The following is a 25430-nucleotide window of genomic DNA, read 5'->3' on the forward strand; positions in this document are numbered from 1 at the left end:
TTCTGCCTGCAGACATAATAAATGTGTAGACAGAATGAGAAAAATCAGGCCACCCCTAATTTAGAAGTGAACTTGCCCATGACAATAACATAACACAATCTTCATTGTAGTCAATGGCGTTATCAAATTGATTCCACATGGACTTGTGGAACAAGGCATCATCATGCACCCAGGTATTCGTGACATAGTCGCAGAAGTCATGTACAAGGGGGATGTCGGGTCTCTCGTCGAGAGTTTCAATCCAGGCATCCTGAACCTGATCTATTGGGAGCAGTGGCAAACAGGCAGCTCTTCGGACTACAGTTTGGACACCTATGGTTTGGATCTTGCGCAGGATACACGTAAATGAGACTTGGGGAAGACAGTCTCGGGTGCTTGAATGGCAGGAAGAACAAAAGGATTAAAGGTGGATTAGAGAGAAACAAGTTTGTTCATTATTTTTATAAGGATAATTAATAGAGAAAACTAATTAACAAGAAGAACAAAAGGATTAAAGGTGGATTAGTGAGAAACCAGTCTGTTCATTATGTTTATAAAGATAATTAATAGAGAAAACTAATTTATCAGAAGAGCAAAAGGATTCAAAGTGGATCCGAGAGAAACCAGTCTGTTCACTGTTTTTAATTGATAGGTAACCATAAGAAAACAGTAAGTAACAAAAAATAAGAATGTCCATATAACAAGGATGAATCAAGCAGTCCGCTTATCAAAACAACTCAAACAAAAAATTCAAGCTCATCCATTTTTTCTTGTGGGGATGTAGGGTCAAGTATTATCTATCGCTTTCTAATTCTGCCTACACAGTTGTGATCAACAGACGATGACTTGTGTTGTTTTAGCCGTAGGCAGAATAAGAGGACACCGGATTTGTTCTTGTCTGGACAAAATATTCAACGCATTTAATTAAAGTCTGATGTGCCAACTGTAGTACACGTTACACAACACGAAGGAACGGTATTTCCCAAATTTACTTACGCTGAGAAATGGAACGAACGTTTTATACGGCAGTCATATGAACAACGTTTGACCTTCTACGTATCATTTCGCTATCAGATTTGCACACGTTTACGGAGTTGTGGAAATAAACGAACACTCTAGTCCAAGAGCCAGGTGAACGGTGGGGTGATTTTTAGTCCAAGAGCCGGGGTGATTTTTGTACCGAGAGGCCAAAAGGTTTGAACATGTATTCTGATGTAAAATTGCCTCACGAATCCAAAATTTCAGTCTTACAAATCAAAGCTGTGGCTTTAGCCCACTAGGGGGCGTTGAAGCGATGACTCAGCATTTTTTTCAGGTAAACTGCTGCATCCTTTTAAATGCCATTTCCCAACTACAAATACTCAGTATTTCACCCAAACTGGTTGCAATGTAAAGAAGTAAGATAAATGTGTAATTTCACAAAATAAAATGTTTAACAGTGTGGTATGTAGAGTAATGACATATTGTTTTTCTTCGTAGATTTACAATTTTTTGTCATTTTACCACCTGAAGTTCATTGTAATGAAACTAAAGTATAATATAATACAGTATTTAAGGCTTTTAATTATGTAAAAATGTGTAAGGAATTCAAATATATCAATAAAATGCATATGTCACTCAGGGTTAGTGTTTTATCTAAGAAAAAGATAGTAAAGGTAATTCTATAAAATCACTCAAGGGGAGATAACTCTGTAAATCACATTCTTAAAAAGTATCACACACCTCAGTGTGGGGCCACATACATTTTTGTTTTAATTTGCTGTTCCTTTTCGATGATAACATGTTTCATTTTTGGATTTGAAAAAATATATTTTGTAAAAACAAATCTACAAAATAATTCATTTACTAAATGTAGTCAGGATTTGAACCTCATAAGTGGTCATCTACCTTTGAAAATATCCTAAATAGTTCAATGTGCATTGTCTCCCTTATGTTAACTTAGAGTGATTTCCCTTAGAATAATAAAGGTCATGCAAGGTTAGTTCTAAACAAACCTGATACATGGGAATTTAGCGTCCCCGGGCAGTGGTATTGTGATGTGTACATGAGTCAGTTGTGATTCTCAGAACTCAGTGTCAGATATGACTGATGAAGACATCTTACATTCAAGTAAGACAATTTGCATCTTGCATATTGGCAGTGACAAATCAGATGATGATGATGTGTTTACTTTTAGTCAAGAAAAATGGCAGCATGTTAGAGAAATTGCCCATCTCAGACAGCTGAAATATACATCATCAAAGTATTCCCAGCTATGTGACCTGATACAGGAAAAGTCTTATGAAGCAAAATATGGCTATCACATGACCTGTTATAGACATTTCACCTCAATTTCAAAATCTGATGTATCTGAACCAAATAGCAGTGATGAGGTTTGTGGTGTAAACCTCAGATCTGAAAATGTCAAGAACACCAACCATTCAGGAATATTTGGAGGATCTTGTGTGTTTTGTGGGAAATTGAGAAAAAGAAAACATGGAAAGTCAGATACTGTTGGTAATTGCGAGAGCTTTGAGGCACAGGAAAGAATAAAAGCAGCTGCTGAAGTCCTAGGTGACACAATACTTTTGACCAAGGTAAGAGACATTGACTTTATTGCCAAAGAAGTGAAATACCACCATTCATGTAGAAAGGCATATTTAAACAGAGCTGATAGACAATTCCAAGCTAAGACGGAGCCTGTTCAGAAGCTACCAAGACAGGAACATGCAAAGGCATTTGACGAGATATGTACTTATATAGAGTCTACTATCATACACAAACAGGACCCAGAGCACCTTGCCACATTATACCAGAAGTACATATGTCTGCTGACAGAAGCTGGTATTGATACAAGTAGCTACAGAATTGAAAAGTTTGAAAGTAAGTTACTTCAGCAGTTTCAAAATAGAGTGAAAATTAGTACCCTATTGGGTAAAGGGAAGAAAGTTGTATTTCACATTGATGCTGATGAGAGTAAACTTGTCACATCCAGTGTTTTGCAGACTTCTGCAGAAGAAGCACAAGTGATAGAAACTGCACAGTATCTACGGAATCAAGTTTTGAAACTAAAACAAAAATGTCAGGACTTTCCATTTCCTTTGACTGCAGAACAAGTTTCAAAGGGTACTGCTAGTCCTCCAGATATCCTTCTACAGTTTTACAGAACATTGTATACAGGTTCTCCAATCAATGTTGACACGACTGCTAGAGTCGAAAGATTTGTTAAATCATCAGCTGATGATGTTTTGTTTGCAACAACAAGGGGTCTTCTGAAACCCTCAAAACATCTTTGCCTTGGTCTTGGGATTAAGAGTATGACAGGAAGCCGAAAGGTTGTGGAGATCCTCAATAGACTAGGACACAGTGTAAACTATCATACCATTGAAACACTGGAAACTGCAATGGCTGACAGTATCACTGAGAGAGACACTCCACTCCCAGATGGCTTAGTGAACCAGCCAGGGCTCTGTACTGGTCTGGCATGGGACAACTATGATGAAAATACAGAAACATTGTCTGGAAAGGGAACACTTCATGATACATTTGGAATATGCTTCCAAAATATAGTACGATCAGATGAGACATATAACGCTTTTCATCATAAAAACACTACCTACAGCAAAAGAAAACGCTCATTTCAAACTGACATGCCATCCCTTGAGCCATACAGAAAGAAGCCAAGAGCAGGAACCTTCCAGTATGCATCTACTTCTAACATTGAACCAGATACATGGAGTGTTTCCAGACTAACTGACATGCTCTGGATGATGGGCTTTTCTTGGGATGTTCACACGCCAATGTGGACTGGGTGGAATTCAAAGTTTTCATCTGATTCCTTCCCACTCCAGAAAATAGGTTACATGGCAAACATTGGCAAGCCACCAACTCAGCTTGATGTGGTAGTGGAAACTTTGAAAGCATCACAAGAGGTTGCCCACAAGTGTGGAGAGCAATATGCTATAGTACATTATGACCTCGCAATTGCCAAGTTAGCAATGCAGATACAGTCACAGGAATCTCCACGATTTGACAATGTCTTTATCTGTTTTGGCCCCTTTCATATATCGATGGCATACTTTGCCTGCCTTGGCTATATTTTGGATGGATCAGGTGGACCCCATATACTGACAGAGACTGGTGTTCTTGCATGTGGATCCTTGAATGGTTTCTTAGGAGGTAAACACTACAATCGATGTAAACGATTGCATCCAATACTCTCTGTTGCATTTTGGAAACTTCACTTCAAGAAATTCTTGTCTGAACACTCTGTTCCTGAAAATGTCATTACAACATTGAAGAGACTTTATGGATCTGCATCAGAAAGGACCCTGGTAGAGGTCTTGGAATCAGAGGAGATTACTGCATTTCTCAGAGCCTACGACCACTTCATGAATGAGACACGATCTGGAACTCATGGCAAAACAGCCCAATACTGGATGATGTACATCGATCTGGTCAATCTGTACCTAATGTTCAGCAGAGCTTGTAGAACCAGTGATTTTGCACTGTTCACCTACTGCTTGGGAAAATTGTGTCCACTCTTCTTTGCAGTTAACCGTCACAATTATGCAAGATGGATGACAAAATATCATCTTAATCTCCTGAACATTGACAATACACACGCTGGTGCAAGACAAATCCTGGAACAGGGTGGACTTTCAGTCAAAAGAACAACCAAGCCTTTTGCAAGAGTACCAGTGGATATGGCCCTGGAACAGACTGTGAATGCAGATGCTGCATCCAGACAGACAGGCATCTCATCCTTCACTCAGTCACTATCCGCCAGACGACGATGGATGATTACACGTGCAATGAGGAGTGCAGTGGTAAGACAGCTTCTACAGATTGTAGATCTAATAGACAAGGAAGATGTCACAAAGGAATGCAAACCAGCACGGATCAAACGGGACCATGAAGATGTTGAAAATCTTGCTACTGCAATTGAAAGTTGCCTGAACCCTTTCACAATGGCTCATCCAAACACACATCTGTACTGTATAACAACGGGAAAACCTCTAGCAGAACATGTCGCTGATGATCTTGTAAACTGCATTCATACAGGTGAAAGATGGTACAATGAATTTTCAGATGGCTGTTTTTCTGACCAGGCTAGATTTGAAAGACCAATCCCAAGAAGAAAGATTCAGAATTTCACTGCTGGAGCTTTTAAGGCCAACATTCAGACCAAAGACAAGAAACTGAAAGAACTTCAGTGTTCTCGTGATTTGTTTGGTCGACTTTTATACCTTGCCTCTTCTAGTGAAATTGATCTCGCTGAAGTATTCAGGTTCCCTCTTACACCTCTTCCACTTTCACTTGGTCAAATGGATGGTTCAATGAACAAGACTGACAAGTCCAAACTGATGAAATGTTTGGAAGAAAAGGTAACAGATATTCAGTTCCCAGATAACATTGATGTGTGTGTCATTGATGGAATGTTCCTCATCCAGTCTCTTACAAACCCTCCTTCAAGATATGAAGACATTGCCAAGTTCATCCTACAGATCCTCTGCAAATATGGAACTCGAGTAGAATTTGTATGTGACACTTATGCAAGTCCATCAATAAAGGACATTGAGCGAAGAAAACGTGGAGCTTCTGCAGAAGGCACGATAGTCAGTGGTCCAGGTCAGAACAGGCCTTCCAACTTCACAAATGCATTGAACTCTGCGAATTTCAAGTCATCCTTCTTGAGATTTTTGGCTGATGAATGGAGAAGTGACACATATAGTCACATTTTAGGCACCACAACACTCTACTTTTCTCTTGAAGATACATGTTATGTGTTTACCGCTAACCAGGGAATTGTGGTGAGGACTGTTGTTCCACATCTCCGATGTACACATGAAGAGGCTGACACAAGAATCATTTTTCATATCTACAATATCTGCCAAGATTTGAAGAAAGCACACATATCAGTGCGAGCCTCAGACACTGATATCCTTGTACTTTTGATTTATCACATCCAAAGACTTTATTGAGCTCACATCTGGATGGACACAGGTCACAGCAGCAACAATTCAAGGAGATACATAAACATTAATGCAATTGCCAAGGTCATTTGGAAAGGAGTGTCTGACTCCTTGCTTTCATTTCATGCATTTACTGGATGTGACTATACTTCAGCTTTCGTTCGAAAGGGGAAAGTGCGCCCACTTCAACTTCTGGAATCCTCTGTTGCTTTTCAGGCTGCATTTACATGTCTAGGAAACACAGAGGAGGTACCTTCACATGTTGCTTCAGGATGTGAACAATTTGTATGTGCGTTGTATACAAAACCAAGCCTGTCCAGTGTCGATGATGTGCGCTATAGTTTGTTCAAACAAAGATACGCTCCAGCACCAGGCCGTGGTCCTTTAGACAAAATCAAAGGAACAGATGCTGCTGTATTTCCTCCTTGTCAAGTATCGTTAGTTCAAAAAATCAAAAGAACCAATTATGTTTCAAGTATGTGGAAGAATGCTCATCTCTGTGATCCATTGAAGTTCAAACCAGAAGGAAATGGATGGAAGTTGGAGGATGGAACCTTTCAACTTGTATGGTACGAAGGACCACAGGTACCTACATGTGTCACAAAACAAATGAGTAGCACATTTCCAGACCTTGAAGAATCAGATGAGGGTGAGGCTGGAGGAGATGACAGTGACTCTGCTACTGACGATGAGTATGATCCGTGATGAGGTAGCCCTTGCATTTTGACAGAAATACCAAAATCTAAATGTGAGTAGTCTGAATTAGCTTAATAATTTTTAAAACTATTACAGGTGTGTGTGCGTGCATGCATGCATGTTGTACTGGCCTGATGACCTGTTTTGTATCATGAGGAAATGTTGGTGATTAATTACTCTTTAAATATATGTCCAACAACATGTATATAGACTAAAAAGCAAGTTATATGTCTTTCTGAAAACCACATTTTACAGAGTTATCTCCCCTTGAGTCATTTTATAGAATTACCTTTACTGTCTTTATCTTAGATAAAACACTAACCCTGAGTGACATATGCATTTTATTGATGCATTTGAATTCCTTACACATTTTTACATAATTAAAAGCCTTAAAAACTGTATTATATTATACTTTAGTTTCATTACAATGAACTTCAGGTGGTAAAATGACAAAAAATTGTAAATCTACGAAGAAAAACAATATGTCATTGCTTTACATACCACACTGTTAAACATTTTATTTTGTGAAATTACACATTTATCTTATTTCTTTACATTGCAACCAGCTTGGGTGAAATACTGAGTTTTTGTAGTTGGGAAATGGCATTTAAAAGGATGCAGCAGTTTACCTGAAAAAAATGCTGAGTCATCGCTTCAACGCCCCCTAGTGGGCTAAAGCCACAGCTTTGATTTGTAAGACTGAAATTTTTGGATTCGTGAGGCAATTTTACATCAGAATACATGTTCAAACCTTTTGGCCTCTCTCGGTACAAAAATCACCCCCGGGCTCTTGGACTATTGTTGTTGTTGCTGATTTTTAAATAAATTTAGTGAACACTCTTTACCATCACCCTCACTATATAATGATACTTATGATCGGTTATGAAGTCAGTCACGATGGCTAACCAACAATAATGATATCACGTAAATGGAATATGGCAATTAGAATAACGATTAATATTTAAATTACAGTCGTGTTTTTGCTTGGCATTTAACATATGTTCCTCTTTTATAAAGTGTCAGAGTGACGAATCCAGACATCGTCCCAGAAGTACCTGTCTTTGACAGTTTACGCCCTGCCCTCTACCGTTCCCGTGCCAAAGACATCCCCCATCTTCCAGCCACAAGATCAGCTATAGATCTACCCGATGTCTACACCAAGACACAGGCCGACGACAACTTTCTGCTGTTCTCCATCGGCGACAACGACAAGATCCTCGCCTTTGCAACAGACGACAACCTACGACTACTCTCCGAAGAGTGTTGCAGCCTCTAAGAACATTGTTCTAAATCCAACATCTGTGTTTACTGATTTTGAGTCAGCATCCATATGGTTCCAAGTACATTATATGATAAAATTGGAAGAAGATGATTTGTGGTTTGGACGATAAATGTTGGATTGACTGAATGTAAAGGATCCGTGGAAATCGTGGCTCTAGCCATCAACACGTGTATGAGTTGCTAACTCCTTGCCTTCTCGCGCCTTGTGATGTGCATGTAATTCGCTTGGATTGCTTGGACATATCACGGAGTTATCTCAACGCCACTGAGTGAGTACATACGATTTCCATTGTATTTGACATTGACACATAGCGCATGGAGAAATCTATCTCAAGTACGCCTCTCACCACAAAACGTAACAGAGACGAAGTGTTCATATCACCCGATTCGGAGATTGACTTTGACTTGAAACGTCAGTGTCCTAATAGTCCAAATCTGGATATTTCTAACAATTCTATCATGATGAGTGCCGAAAGTTTAGATGTGTCTGGTAATAGCCCTACCTCTGATTCTCTTATCTCTGAAGTGGTAAACGCTCTGAAAAACACTGAAGTTCTCACAGCAATAAGCACTAAAGTCGCTGAGGCGATAAGGCCTATGTTTCGTCAAGAAATGGAACAGATCATCTCTCAAAACAAAATTCTTGAGGAGAAAGTGTCACTCATGTCATCCAAACTTATCGAGCAAGAACAGGCAATAGAGACTCTCACCAATAAGCTAGACAGAAGTGAACAGTACTCGAGAAGGAATAACATTAGAATCTCAGGGTTGTCTGAGTCCGAGAATGAGGACACTGACCAGTTGGTTTTAGACGTGGCCAAGTCAATTGGCGTAAATCTCAATCCTGGTGACATCGATGTTAGTCATCGTGTTCCCAGACGACCAGCCACCCCACTGGACAATCCACGACCTATCATTGTTCGATTCGTTAGCAACGCCTCGAAACGTGCTGTCCTCAAGTCGAGATCAAAACTTAAATATGTGAAAAACCCTGGAGCCCGTAGAGTCTTCATCAATGAAGATCTTACCGGACCCCGAGCAGCGTTAGCTCGAAGGGCCCGCCAGCTCGTCTTGGATAAGAAAGCTGAGGCAACATGGGTAACTAGTGGGGTCATCCTCATTAAGATGCTGGATGGTACGGTTCGAAAGGTCGCCAATAGCGGTCACTTCGATGAAGTGTGCGAGTCTACAAAACTCAAGATGGTGATAAGTCTGAGTCAAGACAAATGAACACCATTACTTACATGAGATAAATTGATTGGGAAACCCATAATGCACTTGCATGATCTCATCAACTGTCGATAGTCATTGCGACTCTATACTCATATATGTCAACATCGGTATGATTGTGCATTAAACCGTGTTACTTACAGAGACATTGTGATATAAACGAACAATATGAACCTCGAGAAACATGGTGATGCTCGTCACGATTTAGATATGTAACAATTTGCGGACGTGAATTTCTCAACGTCTCACTTCATGCCCACACTCAGTGTCACTCATCGCTAGATGCTAACGGCAGACGTGCGTGTTGTGTAGCACGTGAGTGTGTGGTATGCACGAACAGCATGTCCGTGGTCCTCATGCTACGTAACGGGTCTGTCTACAACAGAAAACACGAACTTACGATAGATCGTCTGAACAGGTAAACATTGAGCTTCATCCAACGATAACAAGAGTCTCTTTGTACTGACTTGATGTTTATGCATACCATGAGTTTGCTTGCTTAATGTACCATCTCATTAAAATGGTGTGTGTGCACATACGAAGACTCATTTGTTTGCATCTCTAACGACGGGAAATCGTGGTTATAAATGGATGCTGCTTAGCATAGCATAGCGTAGTATAATATACACGCATAATATATTGTATACAGTGGGGTCATCCTCATTAAGATGCTAGACGGTACGGTTCGAGAGGTCGCCAACAGTGGTCACTTCGATGAAGTGTGCGAGTCTACTAAACTTAGGATGGTGATTAGTCTGAGTCAAGACAAATGAACACCATTACTAACATGAGATAAACTGATTGGGAAACCCATAATGCACTTGCATGATCTCATCAACTGTCGATAGTGATTACGACTCTATACTTCATATATGTCAACATATGTTTATTTACAGAAACATTGTGCTTTTTGTAGAACTTTACATGTGATTTAAACGAGCAATATGATCTTCGAGAAACATGGTGATGCTCGTCATGATTTAGATATGTAACAATTTGCGGACGTGAATTTCTCAACGTCTCACTTCGTGCCCACAGTAAGTGACACTCACCGGTACGTTAGACGCTGGCGGCAAATGTGCTGTGAATGTTGTGTAGCACGTGAGTGTGTGGTATGCACGAGCAGCTTGTCCGTGGTCCTCATGCTACGTAATGGGTCTGTTTACTATAGAAAACACGAACTTGATCCACTGATAACAAGAGCCCCTTTGTATTAACTTGACTTGTATGCATACCATGAGTCTGCTTACTTAATTTCCCATCTCCTTAAAATGGTGTGCGTGCACATACGAAGACTCATTTGCTTGCATCTCTAACGAGGGGAAATCGTGGTTATGAATGGATGTTTCTTAGCATAGCATAGCGTAGTGTAATATACATGCATAATAAATTGTATACGATCTGTGCAGCATAGCATATAAGTATTGTACGTGTGTAGTATGTGGTACATGTGTGATGTGTTTGTAACACAGCACATAAGCATTATGTGGTGTGTGTGTAGCATAGCACAGATTCACTGTAATGTGTGTAGTTCATGTGCAGCATACTTTCTTGTAATGTGTTTAGTATGTGTGTTGCATACATTCTTGTAATGTGCATACTATATGTAGCATACATTCTTGTAATGTGTGGAGCATGTGTGTAGCATGCATTCTTGTGTGTGTTGCATGCATTCTTGAAGTGTGTATGGTATATATGTGGCATACATTCTGGTAATGTGTGTAGCATACACTATTGTAATGTGTGTAGTATGTGCGTAGCATACATTCTGGTAATAGGTGTAGTATGTGTGTAGCATACATTCTTGTAATGTGTGTAGTATGTGTGTAGCATACATTCTTGTAATAGGTGTAGTATGTGTGCAGCATACATTCTTGTAATGTGTGTAGTATGTGTGTAGCATACATTCTTGTGTGTGTATGTGCATACTTGTAATGTGTGTAGTATGTGTGTAGCATACATTCTTGTAATGTGTGTAGTATGTGTGTAGCATACATTCTTGTAATGTGTGTAGTATGTGTGTAGCATACATTCTTGTAATGTGTGTAGTATGTGTGTAGCATACATTCTTGTAATGTGTGTAGTATGTGTGTAGCATACATTCTTGTAATAGGTGTAGTATGTGTGTAGCATACATTCTTGTAATAGGTGTAGTATGTGTGTAGCATACATTCTTGTAATGTGTAGTAGTAGTATGTGTAGCATACATTCTTGTAATGTGTGTAGTATGTGTGTAGCATACATTCTTGTAATGTGTGTAGTATGTGTGTAGCATACATTCTTGTAATGTGTGTGTGTGTAGTGTGTGCATGTGCAGCATACAATCTGTGTAATATGTGTGCATACATTCTTGTAATGTGTGTAGTATGTGTAGCATACATTCTAATAATGTGTGTAGTATGTGTGTAGCATACATTCTTTAATGTGTGTGTGTAGTATGTGTGTAGCATACATTCTTGTAATGTGTGTAGTATGTGTGTAGCATACATTCTTGTATGTGTGTGTAGTATGTGTGCATACAGCATGTAATGTGTAGTATGTGTGTAGCATACATTCTTGTAATGTGTGTATGTGTGTAGCATACATTCTTGTAATGTGTGTAGTATGTGTGTAGCATACATTCTTGTAATGTGTGTAGTATGTGTGTAGCATACATTCTTGTAATGTGTGTAGTATGTGTGTAGCATACATTCTTGTAATAGGTGTAGTATGTGTAGCATACATTCTTGTAATGTGTGTAGTATGTGTGTAGCATACATTCTTGTAATGTGTGTATGTGTGTAGCATACATTCTTGTAATGTGTGTGTGTATGTGTAGCATACATTCTTGTAATGTGTGTAGTATGTGTGTAGCATACATTCTTGTAATGTGTGTAGTATGTGTAGTATACATTCTTGTAATGTGTGTAGTATGTGTGTAGCATACATTCTTGTAATGTGTGTAGTATGTGTGTAGCATAGCATACATTCTAATAATGTGTGTAGTATGTGTGTAGCATACATTCTTGTAATGTGTGTAGTATGTGTGTAGCATACATTCTTGTAATAGGTGTGTGTGTAGCATGTATGTGTGTAGCATACATTCTTGTAATAGGTGTGTAGTATGTGTGTAGCATACATTCTTGTAATGTGTGTAGTATGTGTGTAGCATACATTCTTGTAATGTGTGTAGTATGTGTGTAGCATACATTCTTGTAATGTGTGTAGTATGTGTGCAGCATACATTCTTGTAATGTGTGTAGTATGTGTGTAGCATACATTCTTGTAATGTGTGTAGTATGTGTGTAGCATACATTCTTGTAATAGGTGTAGTATGTGTGTAGCATACATTCTTGTAATGTGTGTAGTATGTGTGTAGCATACATTCTTGTAATGTGTGTAGTATGTGTGTAGCATACATTCTTGCATACATTGTGTGTGTGTGTGTAGTATGTGTGTAGCATACATTCTTGTAATGTGTGTAGTATGTGTGTAGCATACATTCTTGTAATAGGTGTAGTATGTGTGTAGCATACATTCTTGTAATGTGTGTAGTATGTGTGTAGCATACATTCTTGTAATGTGTGTAGTATGTGTGTAGCATACATTCTTGTAATAGGTGTAGTATGTGTGTAGCATACATTCTTGTAATATGTGTGTAGTATGTGTAGCATACATTCTTGTAATGTGTAGTATGTGTAGCAGCATACATTCTTGTAGTATGTGTGTGTAGTATGTGTGTAGCATACATTCTTGTAATGTGTAGCATACATTCTTGTAATAGGTGTAGTATGTGTGTAGCATACATTCTTGTAATAGGTGTAGTATGTGTGTAGCATACATTCTTGTAATGTGTGTAGTATAGTGTAGCATGTAGCATACATTGTTGTGTAGCATACATCTTGTGTGTGTAGTATGTGTGTAGCATACATTCTTGTAATGTGTGTAGTATGTGTGTAGCATACATTCTTGTAATGTGTGTAGTATGTGTGTAGCATACATTCTTGTAATGTGTGTGTAGTATGTGTGTAGCATACATTCTTGTAATGTGTGTGTAGTATGTGTGTGTAGCATACATTCTTGTAATGTGTGTAGTAGTGTGTGTAGCATACATTCTTGTAATGTGTGTAGTAGTATGTGTGTAGCATACATTCTTGTAATAGGTGTAGTATGTATGTGTAGCATACATTCTTGTGTATGTGTGTAGTATGTGTGTAGCATACATTCTTGTAATAGTATGTGTAGTATGTGTGTAGCATACATTCTTGTAATAGGTGTAGTATGTGTGTAGCATACATTCTTGTAATGTGTGTAGTATGTGTGCAGCATACATTCTTGTAATGTGTGTGTAATGTGTGTAGTATACACATGTGTAGCATACATTCTTGTAGTATGTGTGTAGCATACATTCTTGTAATGTGTGTAGTATGTGTGTAGCATACATTCTTGTAATATGTGTAGTATGTGTGTAGCATACATTCTTGTAATGTGTGTAGTATGTGTGTAGCATACATTCTTGTAATGTGTGTAATATGTGTGTAGCATACATTCTTGTAATGTGTGTAGTATGTGTGTAGCATACATTCTTGTAATAGGTGTAGTATGTGTGTAGCATACATTCTTGTGTATGTGTAGTATGTGTGTAGCATACATTCTTGTAATGTGTGTAGTATGTGTGTAGCATACATACTCTTGTTATGTGTGTAGTATGTGTGTAGCATACATTCTTGTAATATGTGTGTAGTATGTGTGTAGCAGCATACATTCATTCTTGTAATAGGTGTAGTATACATGTAGCATACACTCTTGTACACTCTTGTTATGTGTATGTGTGTAGCATACATTCTTGTAAATGTGTGTAGTGTGTGTGTAGCATACATTCTTGTAATAGGTGTAGTATAGTATGTGTGTAGCATACATTCTTGTAATGTGTGTAGTATGTGTGTGTAGCATACATTCTTGTAATGTGTGTAGTATGTGTGTAGCATACATTCTTGTAATAGGTGTAGTATGTGTGTAGCATACATTCTTGTAATGTGTGTAGTATGTGTGTAGCATACATTCTTGTAATGTGTGTAGTATGTGTGTAGCATACATTCTTGTAATGGTGTATGTAGTGTGTGTGTGTAGCATACATTCTTGTAATGTGTGTAGTATGTGTGTATGCATAGCATACATTCTTGTAATGTGTGTATTATGTGTGCAGAAGATACATGTAAGTTGCATGTGTATGAATAATTCATATTACCTTATAAATAAGTTTATGCAAATGCGAACTTGTAAATATCCGTGTGTGTATGCATGTATATGGACAATATATGGACAATTGTGTATGGTTTGATGAAAGCATTTATGTATACAACGGCGAGCCTTTACGTTTGGAAGTGAATGTATAGATTGTGTAGATATTTAGTTAACCAGCTTGTAATTGCTTACCTGAAGATTCTCCGTTGTCCCTAGTTTTTGGGTTGTTCCTCCCATAAAGGCGCATCTTGTCTTTTGTTTCTTTTATTAAGCCATATCATGGTTATGGCTTACTTTATTTTCCTTTCTATTTTCTTTTCATTGTTTCACTCAAAATCATGTTACACAGTGTCAGTTGACCTATACCTACATCAAATTACAACAAACGTATTTACATGTATTAGTTACTTTAGTTCAGTTTGTGTGTGTCTACCTCCATGTAATCACCCACTGGAACCCACTGTCCTACCTGATACGACTATATGTATGATATTTGATTATGGCTGATATTGAGCAGTACAGACAGGCAGTGGGTTCCTTTGCTGCAAAACTACAGTCAAAATCTGCTGTCCGATTTATGAAATCCATACACAGTTTTAAGTTCTTGTGTCTCTACAGCACCCAAGTATCTGTAATTGCCTCTCTCATCCTTCTCTGCTGTGGCGATATCCATCCGAATCCTGGGCCGAAATATTTCAGAGACCTTAAAATAATACATTTGAACGTACGCAGTTTGAAAGACAAAACTGATTTACTTGACGCAGAATTTCGATCTTATGACGTTATATGTCTTACTGAAACCTGGTTGCATGCAGACATTCGTAGTGTTGATATAGCAATACCTGGATATCACCTACCATTCAGGAAAGATAGGCAAACGCGTGGTGGCGGTGTCGCGATCTATGTCAAAAGCAACTTACACGCCAAGCATATGGACAACCTTGACACCCCGGGCTCGAGGCGGTGTGGATACAGATAAAGTGTAAACACCGTTGTTACCTAATCGGATCCGTCTATCGAGCAGATAAGAGCGCGGGGTACTGGGATCTGATTGAGGAATCTGTCGGTAACGCCGTCGACCTGAACATGTATACTATCGTTGTCGGTGACTTTAATATAGACGTCCTTCGGGAAAATCGAACTAAAATAGATAACCTTCAATCGATGTATGACCTTAAACAGATTATATCCGAACCAACTAGAATTACACCACATTCAAGTACCCTGATAGATCTGATTTTTGTTTCGAATATTAAAGCTGTAAATGACTCGGGAGTCCTTGACCCTATCTGCAGTGACCATTGTCCGATATTTGTGACCATCAAACAACCAATTCCCCTCCTTATAAATTATAAGAGGAAAGTTTATTACTATTCGTTAGTTGATACTGTAAGCATGAACAAGAGTGTCGATGATATTGATGGTGATATTTTATTTTCTTCCAATAATATAGATAAGATTGCAACCGATTTAACATCCACAATAATGAAAATCTGCGATCAACATATACCAAATAAGACTGTCACTATTAGACCTGCAGATCCGCTCTGGATGACGAGCCAAATACGTTCTTTGATTCGGAAACGTAATCGCCTACATAAAATTGCAAAGAAATGTAACCATCCAACGAAGTGGGCTAACTTCAGATCAGCAAGAAATAAAGTTACTTCCGCTATTAGAACTGCTAAACAAATTTTCGTTTCTAAAATTGAAGACTCTGTTAACACCTCGATCGGTACGAAAACGTGGTGGCGTCTGACGAAAGGGTTCATAAAATCACGTAACAATGACAATCAATTTGGGACAATTATCTTTAACGATACAATCTATAATGACCCTGAAGAAATCGCAAATGTCTTAAACAATTACTTTATCGCTCAGTCGACTATTGCTGATCCAAATCGAGATTTGCCCGATACCGAGTTTCCTTGCAGCCCAAAATTAACTAACATCACTCTAACCCGCGATGACGTCAGAGATATTTTAATGTCACTGGACACATCAAAAGCGACCGGTCCGGATGGGATAGGAAATAAAATACTTAGATATACCGCAAATAGTCTAACATCCATACTTACGAAATTATTCAATTTGTCCCTTAGCCTGTCAATTTTTCCCAGTCCATGGAAAGAAGCATCGGTAATACCTATTCACAAGAAAGATAGCGTACATGACTGTTCTAACTACCGCCCTGTCGCACTTACATCTTGTTTATCGAAAGTCTTTGAGAAATGTGTATTTAAATATGTATTCAATTTCCTAAGAGATAACGACTTAATGACAAATTTACAATCAGGATTCATGCCAGGAGACTCCACAACGAATCAATTAACCTTTTTGTACAACTTTATAGCCAAAGCTCTTGACGAAGGAAAAAAAAGAGGTTAGAGCAGTCTTCTGCGACATAAGTAAAGCCTTTGATAAGGTCTGGCATAGAGGAATTATTTATAAACTGAAAACCTATGGTATCCAAGGCGAACTATTACAATGGTTTGAAAGTTATTTAGAAAATAGAGTACAACGGGTCGCAATTAACGGCTATAAATCTGACAAGAAAACTGTACTAGCTGGAGTACCTCAGGGCTCTGTCCTTGGACCACTTCTTTTTCTGATATACATCAATGATATTGTATGTGATGTTGACAGTAACATTCGTCTCTTTGCGGATGACACCTCATTATATGTTATCATAGACGATCCATCAGTTGCTGCTACCTGTCTTAACAAAGATCTAGATAGAATTTCACAATGGGCCCGTAAGTGGCAGGTTACATTTCATCCAAATAAAACCGAAACTACTCAGTTCTCACGTAAAAAACGAAACCGTCTCTAAAACCGAACCTATTCATGAACGGAACAATCATAAAAGAAGTCAAAAGTCATAAACATTTAGGATTAACACTCCAAAGCGATTGTACGTGGAATGATCACACTAATGATATTGTACGTAAAGTTCGCCCTATGATCAGTTGTCTGAGGAGTTTTAAATACCGATTATCACGTAAAACGTTGGATATTATGTATAAATCCTATATCTTGCCAATATTTGACTATTGTTCGCATATTTGGGATAACTGTACTTCTGAGCAATCGCGTACATTAGAAAATTTACATCTTGATGCTCTGAGAACTATATGTGGTGCCGTCCGTGGCACAAGTCATAACAAACTTTATAATGAAACCAAATCTCAGTCCATGCAAGATAGAAGGAATTGCCAGAAGTTAACTTTTTTCTATAAGATGTACAACAACCAATTGCCAAAATATCTTTGTGACCTGATCCCAAACTCCGTCTCCGGAACTACAAACTACAGCTTGAGGAATAACTCTGAAATACAAGGAATTTACAGTCGCACTGCCTCTTATGCTAAATCCTTTTTTACCTGCCACAATAAATTTATGGAATGCCCTACCAAATTCCAAAGCGTCATGTAATCTCACAGAATTTAAAAACCTAATTACAAAAAACTGAAAATAAGATTTACTTTGACCTTAATTATGGCACTCGTTTTTGCCAAATCGTTCACTGCCGCCTCAGGCTCGGATGTAGCGACCTAAACGCCGATAAGTATAACAGACATTTAATAGACAGCCCTTGTTGTTCTTGTGGACATCAGAGTGAAAACGCCCTACACTATTTCCTCACTTGCCGTAACTATACTCGGATAAGACTTAATATGTATTTTTACACTACCGGTTATAACCTGGATACCATTCTTAAGGGAAACAAAGAACTTACTCCCTGTGTAAACCAGAAAATAGTTGAATCCGTCCACGATTATATAACCAAGACACAACGCTTTAAATTTTCTCAGGAAAATAATTAAATTTACTCAACAACCTTCTCATGATTGATTTATATTTCTACAATGGCTTGTGAGACACACACAACTGTAACTCTCTAACTTATGACTACTTAGAGAATAGTTGTATTTCATGTAATCTGTATATATTTATACATTTTAAAAATATTATATTTATGCACTGGTCAGTATCAATGACGTCAAATCCTCCATTTTCATGTTGTATTATATGTTGCATGGGAGCGGTGTTAATATAAGCAGTAATGCTTGTTCACCAATCCCAATTCATCTTCATGAATAAAAATATGTTTAAATCACAATCCAGATGTAGCTCGTCTTGCCTCTTGTGCCAGCTGACAGTGTGAGCGATGTGTGGTGGCAGGCCCTAGACGACGCTGCTCCTGGATTTAATGTTGAACAATTTACTGACTATGTAACCTTATACTGGGTAGAAGGTGACCATGGTAGAACATTGTGGAATCACTTCACCACTGAGGGCCCCCGGACCACAAACCATGTAGAAGGATGGCACAGGAAACTGTCAACCATAGTCGAGAATAACCCCAACATCTTCAAAATCATTGACTTCCTAAAGAGAGAGCAATCCTATGTTGAGGCCTCATGTATGCAGTTAAGGGGGCGGTGCCAAACCTCCACGCAAGAAGAGGAATAATGCACTGAGATCATTTGAAACACACGGTGAAGTGATACCCATGACTGAGCACATGTAATTAAAAGGGCTTTCTTCACCCACACATAATGTCTGTTTAAAGGGTTTATCTTTTGGGTCTATGTGTGAGCATCCGGTGTTCTGTTTTCTTTAGATCTTAGCATGCTGTGTGCAGGATGATGACTAACAAATGGTTGTGAGATGGATATTATTGGTACTTGGGTGATTGGTGATTGGGTGCTAATAAGCCTTTCCGATCAGTAGGAAACAGCTTTAAAACATGTTATTGAATTACATTACATTTCATATAACTGACCTTATATACACTGCTTATGAAAATGAAATTTACACAATTGTAAGATTTATTTGACTGATCATTGCTGCAGAAATATCATTAGCTACTCTTTAAAACCAAAATTTACAATGTTTTAATCATTTCCGGTGTAAAATACTGTTGTAGAAAATGTAAACATGCACATTCTTGCTATAGCCTCCTTTTAATTCGGAATCCAGACATTATCCCAAAAGGAAGCCTTCTCAAATTTCAGTTACCCGCCGAAATATACCCCACACCTATTTTGACAATACTTATTCTGATTCATATCTAAGGTAGAAAATGTTAGTGATTACAATTCGTCCATAAACTAAGATAATTAAGCAGGTTCGTTATCATATATCGTGAAAAGAATTGTAAATGTAACAGAGGTATTCTTACATGATAGTTTAATGAGGACGAATACTTGTGGAGGTTTTCAGGGATTTATTCCAGAATGGTAACGTGGGATATGGAGATCCCCAGTTGGCTCTCAGTTCGTATAACTGAACTAACAAAATGATAAAATATACATCAATTAATACATGTCTCTTCTATATGTAATACATATCATGTTATACATTCAATATAGTTACCATAACAAAGATATGTGCTCTAATTATAACTGTCATATATGACAACTATTATTTCTGATATTTACAATCATATTCTAAAAACAATACCTCACCCCGTCTCAGGGACGCAGGCAGAATTAGCCAACTGCTAACATAAACATCTGATTCTCAGAGAACCTAAATAAACAAAATATTGCCAACGCATACTTCTAGAATATACAGATATACATCATAAACGGCATTAGCGTATTAGATGTTTGATAGGCATCCATATCAAGTGTTGTATTATTGGCATTAGCGTACACATAAATGGTAATCTTATTGACCCTGATATACACATAAATGGTAATCTTATTGACCCTGATATACACATAAATGGTAATCTTATTGACCCTGATATACACATAAATGGTAATCTTATTGACCCTGATATACACATAATGGTAATCGTATTGACCCTGATATACACATAAATGGTAATCGTATTGACCCTGATATACACATAAATGGTAATCTTATTGACCCTGATATACACATAATGGTAATCGTATTGACCCTGATATACACATAAATGGTAATCGTATTGACCCTGATATACACATAAATGGTAATCGTATTGACCCTGATATACACATAAATGGTAATCTTATTGACCCTGATATACACATAAATGGTAATCTTATTGACCCTGATATACACATAAATGGTAATCGTATTGACCCTGATATACACATAAATGGTAATCTTATTGACCCTGATATACACATAAATGGTAATTGTATTGACCCTGATATACACATAAATGGTAATCTTATTGACCCTGATATACACATAAATAGTAATCTTATTGACCCTGATATACACATAAATAGAAATCTTATTGACCCTGATATACACATAAATGGTAATCTTATTGACCCTGATATACACACAAATATGCATATAGAAACTAAACCTTATAGTAAACATGCATGATACACATTACTGTATCATGACAATCATAAACTAGCTAATACATATACATGCTACGTACACATGATACAAAGTGCAGTATCATGGTGGTATAAAATACCCTACAAACAAACTCATACCAGCATACTAATGTACTGGTATACAATACATCATACATTTGTCTAAAATACTAGGTATGCATATATTTATTGACAAACACCTAACATACACTAAATATGATAAAACACAATTCCTTAAAACATGTAATCTAACACACTAGATCCTAATAGCCCTACTATACATATAATACTAAAAGATCTAACTTAACTTACCCCATATAATGTGCTGGTGTTTTGCTGTGATAGTGCTCAAGGAGAAAGATGTAGACTGCCACAAGTGAAAGGCAGTGACAAGAAGCTGAAATCTATAAAACGGTTTACTCCCAAAAGTTAGAATCATTATTCACTTAATAATTATGTTTTTAAACATAGGTTGGTTGTAAAGCAACATATTAACAAAACTACACTCAAATTGTTTTGTTTCATGTCAAATAAAGTCATTCTCATTATCCATAATCTCTTCTCTTTGTTTTTGGATTAGTATGTTTGGAGTAGTCCATTAACTAACGAAGGTAACAGTGTAGTGAACCTCAGTGCAACCAACCATAACCTTTGTTGTTTTAGCGCGTCTAACTTTTGGGAGGTCACCTGTAAAACAATGGGAACCTCAACAGGCAATTGTAGAGCTTGAACCTGACACAGCTTACCAGTGCAAGTGGTAGTGTTAATTTAAAATTAACACAGGCCAGTTTGGTAATGATAACGTTTTATAAAATAATGAAGTTAAACACATTAAAATGACACATTTATTTACACACTGTTACATAAGTATCCGTAATCCAGTTGAATATCCAGTAGATATTGTTGACGTACTTGGTAAAAGAGTTCGCATCTATATGTCGTAAGTAGTTATAAAATATGTTTTACACTCAGAGTAAGTGAGTTTAGTTTTACGCCACACTCAGCAATATTCCAGCTATATGGCGGCGGTCTGTAAATAATCGAGTCTGGACCAGACAATCCAGAGATCAACAGCATGAGCATCGATCTGCGCAATTGGGAACCGATAACATGTGTCAACCAAGTCAGCGAGCCTGACCACACGATCCCGTTAGTCGCCTCTTACGACAAGCATGGGTTGCTGAAGACCTATTCTACCCCGAATCTTCAGAAGCCTTGGTGAAATGCCGTTAATGTTTGTTTTAAAACAACATATTCGTTGTCAGGGTATTAAGCTGGGTGAGTAGTAAGGTAAGTGTTGATTGTAATTAGAAAAGGAAATACTAACAAGCAGAGAAGCCTTGGTGAAATGCAATTAATGTTTGTTTTAAAACAACATATTCGTGAGGGGTATTAATGTGGGTGAGTATTAAAATTTATATTGTGGGCAAAGTTCCTTCCCTGTAAAAACTGTTGCTGTGGGCAAAGTTCCTGTGGGCAAAGTTCCTGGATTCCTGCGCCAGCGACGGGTTTTAGGGATTTTATACTAATCACTCCCAAAGGGCTACAACGGCCACACACCTGAATGAAAGCGGTTTGGATGAGCAGCTGATTGCCGAAAGAACAGGTCACAGATCGACAGATATTCGTGTGTAAGTATAAGTGTAATCGCATTTGAAATAATCATATACTGAACAACAAGATCCGTTTGATTTGATCACAAATGGGCACTGGTATTATGGGTAATTTGTGCACTGTATGTAAGGATTATTAATCACTTCCATAGGCGGTGAGGTAGCCTCGTGGTTATAGTCTTTTGATGGAGACCCAGGTTCGATTCCACACACAGGCACAATGTGTAAAGCCTAGTGTTGGGAATTTTCCTGGTTATGTTTGTTAATGCACAAAGAAAAAACGTAGTTCTTTCTATTTTTTTTGGTTTTTTTCAAATTGCACTAATTTCGCATCTTTAAAGGATGACTAGTATGTTAATAACATAAATCTCCTGGAGTCTTTAAAGGGGCACTGATCCAGAGCAATTTCCGTGGACTGGTTCTTGCTTTTGTTAATATTTTTCTCCCGTGAGTACCTGGATGATACCGGAATTCACGACTGGTTCGTTACCTCTGCTGCGCAACCCTCATGCGCAATTGAAAGTATAAGTATAGAACATATGTTATATTTGGGATTACACCTTCTTTGTAAAGTACAGATTCTAGAACTTTTGTTGGGTTAAGTCCCATCCGGGATTTGAACCCACACCCTCAAAGTCAGGCACCTAATCGCCAGCACACAAAGTCAGACCACTCAGCCACCGCGGCTTCCACAACAGTGGGAAGTGGGACAACTGGTAGTCTAGACTGCGGACTTTGTGTACCCCTCTGATAAGTGTTAATTGGCCCGGCTCCCACGGCCGAAAGCTATGAAATACACAATACCATTTTAGAAAGTGGTCAAATGTAACATATGTTATATTTGGGATTACACCTTCTTTGTAAAGTACAGATTCTAGTACTTTTGTTTGGTTGAGTCCCATCCAGGATTCGAACCCACACCCTCAGAGTCAGGCACCTACCCAGATAGCATTCAGACGTTGGCCCAACGTTGGCAATGGTTTTGCCAACATTGCCAACGTTGGGCCAACGTCCGAATGCTATCTGGGTAATCGCCAGCACACAAAGTCGGATATAAGTAAAGACTGATCAAAAAGATGAAATCTTTTTACTCGATACTATTTCCATCTTATGTTCAGTTTGTTGTAAAATTATGTAGACTTTGATTAATAATTTGGTTTCTTATAAAAGAAATATTCACTTTGATAAAAATGCTGATTTTGATGTAAAATTTTGATTTCATAGTAATGTTGACTTTATAAAAATGTTAACGTAAATAGATATAGAATTTGATTTAAGAAATAGTTTGACCTAGAATTTGGTGAGAAGCCCTGCGTTCAATAGGCAAAACGTTACGGAACATTCGGGACGTTTTGTCTGTTGGACGACCCGTTTCCTCGTAACGCTACGATTAACCGCGAACAGTCTGACGAGGTTGCACGCGAAGTGACCAAGATGGCGGACGATGCATCAGTGTGATCAGTCGGTACATTTTACAAGTGCTCCGTGTGTGGCATCTTCTTTGCTACGATGGAAGCTTTCGTTGAGCATTATTGTGGTGAGGCCTGAAAACATTGGAAGTACTTATACAATCGCGGTAACTTGATATTACCTATGAACCCAACGAAATCGCGGTTGACACATGCCGCCATTATGGCCAAGTAAAAAAATGTCTTGTTATTAGGATTCAGCACTCTACTTTGCAGCATCATTTTAAATGTAATCATGCTATGTCTGCATTTTACACGCTCAGTGTTCCCAAATATGTTCATGTTGCAATATGTTTCAGCTTCAACTACAAGACAGACCACCAGTGGTACTGAGAAAACTGCAACAACACCGACTGAAATCAGTGCTATTGACGAACTCGGGACAGATGACACTGATAACGTGGAGAATGAAGTTCAGAGTAAGTGATTCAGAAGGAAAATGCAATAGACATAATAGACTACATACATTGCAGTCAGAGTAAATATTGTTTGCAAATAGATTACGTGTATATTATTTTAAGACGGTTAAAAAGAACAACAAACAGGTTATTTGTCAATACTGCTCGACAGAACGATATCAAGTAAAATATAGTTCCCTATACATGTCGCACAGTATTAATGTAGTACACTATTTCTTTACAGCTTTTACCAACTGCACATGGGGTACTCTGCGACCATCCTCCTAATTGAAACCTACAGAGATCTTCAATATATTTTCAAATCTTCTGCCTACAAAAAGATTGATGCTTGGAAACGAGTGGCCAAAGAGTTACAAAACAGAATTATAGTTATACCGCAGATCAGTGTGACAAAAAAATGAGAAGCTTGAAGTACAGGTAATTTTTTAGATGTCATTTGTCTAACTGAATAGAATGTTAACATTGTTGTCATCTTTGCTAAAAGTGATGCATTATGTTAGTGTTCATTTTACAAGATGATAATTTGGCCGATAATTCATATAAATGTATTATCAGTAGGTAAATGACAGTTCAATTGAAGAGTCACAGAAATTGGTTTGTTTTTTGTTTTTTTAAATCTTACTGGAAAAAATGTTTAGTGTATTCACTTTAGAGTTAAAATGATAACTTTATATTTTGATCAGACTGATAATGCCAGTGTCTGTTATTAAATGTATTCAGTAAGTGTACGTCTTTATTCAGACACAAGGTAATAGTTGACGGAAACAACAAAACTGGAAGGGGAAACGGACTTGGGAATTTTTCGATCTTATGGAAGATCTGCAGGCTGGCAACCCATCAGTCCGGCCAACCATAACAGTCTCTTCACTTGAAGGTATGTGCAAATGTTTCTCTGAAAGACAAATTAAGAAGAATGTCTATAACCACTATGGGGTAACGGAATTCGTCACAGGTTCATTATAATTTTGCATGCCACAAATATAATGCTAGTAAAAATGATGGAAACAAAATTATACGGATTGAAGGAATAAACATATCTTCATTATATTTACTATTGTTGTTCACATCAGGTGTATAGTGTAGTGTCTTGTTTGTGTATAATTGTGCAGGTGAAAAGACCCCAGAAACAACTTGTAGTGCTCCTTCAGCTACTAGTACTCCTTCAGCTTCAGAATCTCCCTCCACATCCTTAGCATCTACATCGCCACAGACCCCATCTAAGGCTGGTCGGAAG

This window comes from Haliotis rubra, unplaced genomic scaffold, assembly GCF_003918875.1.
Source record: "Haliotis rubra isolate DU_JTF1 unplaced genomic scaffold, ASM391887v1 Scf116, whole genome shotgun sequence".
Lineage (NCBI taxonomy): Eukaryota > Metazoa > Mollusca > Gastropoda > Lepetellida > Haliotidae > Haliotis > Haliotis rubra.